The sequence below is a fragment of the Globicephala melas genome, chromosome 11 (genome assembly GCF_963455315.2).
Source record: "Globicephala melas chromosome 11, mGloMel1.2, whole genome shotgun sequence".
Lineage (NCBI taxonomy): Eukaryota > Metazoa > Chordata > Mammalia > Artiodactyla > Delphinidae > Globicephala > Globicephala melas.
In genome coordinates this window covers 47,362,800-47,366,725 of record NC_083324.2, presented here as the reverse complement: position 1 = coordinate 47,366,725, position 3,926 = coordinate 47,362,800, and positions in this window count along the sequence as shown.

Below are 3,926 nucleotides of genomic sequence, written 5' to 3'. Positions count from 1 at the left end.
CATCTTCTCGGAATCTGGTAGAAGTTTTAAGAGCTTAGATGTAATTTACCAGGCTCTCTTTCCCCTATCTCTGCAGTAAAGAAGCACATATCAAAATGTTGCCTCCATTAGCCTGTGTCCCTAAGTTATTATAATGAGTACAGCTTGCTTGGTGACCCCCAATGGACACGCAGTATGAGTGAGAAATAAATTTTGTTGTTTTGAGCCACTAGGGTTTGGGGATTTTCCATTAGCACAGCATAACCTAATCTGTTTTGAGAGTTATAGACAGTTACCTTTCCATCCAAGACAATTAATTTAGTTGACCTCAAGGTAACCACCATTAAGTTAAGAGAGAGGGTGGGAAGAACTATGGGGGCAAGGAAGAAAAGAAAACAGTTTGAAATGTTTGGGAAATAACTTTTGATGTTGACGGCACATGGGACAGATTGGAAATAAATAGGTAAGTTTTGGGGGAATTGTATTGCCAAAAAAGCCATGCACCCATCCTATTAATGGTACCCCCTGAAATTGTTTAATGCATTGCTGTACCTAAATTACCCACTAATATATACTAATGTATATTGCCCTGTATTTCTCATAATTACCCACTGAGGCATATCTCTAACCAAGGGCCTTTCAGGAGCTGAGAGAGTCTGGGGCCACTTCTGTGTATTTAAGTGAAGAGGTCTCCAAATAAAATTACAAAAATTGTGGTTACTTTAAGAGTTTATCGGACTTCCCTGGTGGCACAATGGTTAAGAATCCACGTGCCAATGCAGGGGACACGGGTTCAATCCCTGGTCCGGGAAGATCCCACATGCTGCGGAGCAACTAAGCCCGTGTGCCACAATTACTGAGCCTGCGCTCCAGAGCCCGCGAGCCACAACTACTGAGCCTGCATGCCGCAACTGCTGAAGCCCGCGCGCCCAGAGCACGTGCTCTGCAACAAGAGAAGCCACCGCAATGAGAAGCCCGTGCACCGCATTGCAGAGTAGCCCCCGCTCGCAGCAACTAGAGAAAGCCCATGCACAGCAACAAAGACCCAATGTAACCAAAAATAAATTTAAAAAAACGAACAAAAAACCCCCCAACACATCTAGCATCAAGCCAGTTCTCTTCCATATATATTATCACCACCCAGCATCTCACATGTGGACCACTGCAACAGCAGTGAACTGAAAGAGATCGTGACTTGTCACCTGCTTTCATTCTTGCCCAGCTAAAATACATCTTCTACATAGCAACTGAAATTATCTTTTAAAATGGAACTCACGGGCTTCCCTGGTAGTGCAGTGGTTGAGAGTCCACCTGCCGATGCAGGGGACACGGGTTCGTGCCCCGGTCCGGGAAGATTCCACATGCCGCGGAGCGGCTGGGCCCGTGAGCCGTGGCTGCTGACCCTGTGCTCCACAACGGGAGAGGCCACAACAGTGAAAGGCCCGCATACTGCAAAAAAATAAATAAATAAATAAAGGAACTCACTTCACATTTCGCCCCTTCTTCAAAATCCTCCCGTGGCTTCCTGAAGCCCACGAATGTGTTTTTGAAACCAACTTGCTGATGGACTGAATATGGGAGGAATCAAGAATGACATAAAATTTCAGTTTGAGCAATTGGCTGGTTATGCCATTGATTCAGACAGGGACAACTGGAGGAGTAGCTTTATGGGGTAAATGAGGAACTCTGCTTTAGCTAGGGCAATTTTGAGATACCTGATAGGCTGCCCAATAGAGATGTCAAGTAGGGAGTTGGTTATACAAATTTGGAGTTCCCAGAGATGTCAGGGTGGGAGACACAGATGTGTTGGCAAGTTGGACCACCCTGAGCCTTTATTGCGATACCCGACTTGATGTGAAGCAGAAGAGAAGAACCAGCCAATCTAATTGTTGGCACACGGATTATAGTCGCTACCTTCCAGTAGGAAGGAAGCAGTGACTCATCTTCCCTAGAAAAGACACAGTTGCTTTCCTTGCCATCATGCGTCTATCAGTATAGCCTCCTATAGTCTATCAGTGACTCCAAAGTGTGGTCCCTGAGGTGTTCCTGGTGCTGTGGAAACTGGGGGTGGTGGACCCTCGTTTCAACTTCAATCAAGGCAATAAACGTTCTACAAGGTGGAGTTTTACATAAGATTTCGTTTGAATAAGATTCCTGATATTTAAAATAATGCAAAGTATAGCCTCCTCACATTTCCCCCCTTATATATTTAGCCTCCTCACTTTTGGTGTTTTTTTTTAATACTTTTTTATTTAGCTGTGCTGGGTCTTAGTTGTGGCATGTGGGATCCTTAGTTGTGGTGTGCGTGATCTTTTTAGTTGCGGCATGTGAACTCTTTAGTTACAGCATATGGGCTCTAGTTCGGTGGCCAGGGATTGAACCTGGGCCCCCTGCATTGGGAGTGCGGCATCTTAGCCACTGGACCACCAGGGACGTCCCCTCCTCACTTTCTGTAGAAGGAAACTGAGGCTCAGAAGTGAAACAACTCAGACTTCCAGGCACCACCTCCTGCCTGGCCGCTCTTGCCCTGCTCCGAGAGAGGCTGTGGCAAATCAGGAGAGGCGGGAGGACAATTTCTGTATCCGAGGGTTCTGCGCCTCATCCCCGAGCTGTGAGGGGGCTTTCCCTCTTGAGCTGGGAGCCTCAACATGCCCCCCTCCCAAGCTCTGATTGTGGTAAGGACGGAGGAATCCGAGACAGAGAACAACAGGCCCCCAAGGAGGAAGCTGGGGAGTGAAGAGGATAGCCGAGACATTCGCTAGACAAGTTCAACTGCGGGGACCAGAGGCAACTGAGAAGTTTTGAAGGTGCACAGTGCAGGGGTGGGGAGGGCAGGTGGGTGGCAGTGCTTAGAACATTTGGGGTAAGGGTAAAGAAGAAAGTTGCTATAGGCCTTTTTCCACCTGCTGCTGCTCTGCGGGGCGGGGCTCGCACCCTCTCTCACTTGGATGGGTCCAATTCCAAGATCCCCAGCTGTGCCTTTGTGTGTGTGGGGGGGGGCGGGGGGTTGGGTTGCAGACGTGGGGGACCACTTGTCATTTCAGAGAAATCAGACTTTTTTCTGCCGAGTAGTTCATCCATCAATAAAGACACGACTCCTGTGGTTCACTGTGACCCCCATCTCAGGTGGGGAAACGGTGGCGCAGAGGGGAATTCAGGCCAGAGTCCGGGGGCAGCCCAGCACTCAGGGGTCGCACGGCAGGCTGCGTTCGGGTGCTTGGGCTCCATCCAGCGCGCGAAGCAAGAATCCCGGTGCCGCGGCCCCGGGGTCCCGGGGTCCCGGGGTCCCGGAGTCCCGGGCCCAAACCGCGATCTCTGCCAGCTCGCCCTGCCTCGCCCTCCAGTCCTGCGGTTTGCACGCGCCTCGGGAACGGCGCGGGCGTGGGGCGGGGCCTCCGTGTTGTTGTTTCTCTGGGGCCCCGCCCCTGAGGGGGGCGCGGACCACGCGGCCGGAGGGCCCGCCTCCCACCCCCTCCCCTCCCAGCTCGCCCGCCTCTTTGTATCCAACATCCGGGTTTCCCCGCTGGCTCGGCTCCGCGGCCGCGGCTCAGGAGCCATTTTGGACTCAGTTCAGCTCCCCGCCCCCCACCCCTCCCCCCGTTCATGGCCCCTCCGGACTCGGCCCCTGCGCCCCGGGCCCGGGCCCAGCCCCGCCGCGCTATGCCTGAGTCGGGCGCGCCCCGGCCTGCGCCCCGCCGCCGCCCCCCGGCCCCCGCGTCGCCCCGGAGCCCGGGCCGAAGCCTGCGTCGTCCGCAGTGGCCCTGAGCCCGGCCCCGCCGTCCGGCCCTTGGAGCCTGCACGCTGCCCCGGGACGAAGGCTCGGGAAGCGCGCGGGGAACAAGACCGAAGGAAGGAGCGGGAAGAAGAGCGCAGCCGCCGCCGGGCCCTGCGCGCCCCGGGAGCGCCGCGCGGCCCTGCCCGCGGGCTCCGGGTGTCCGCGGGGCGGC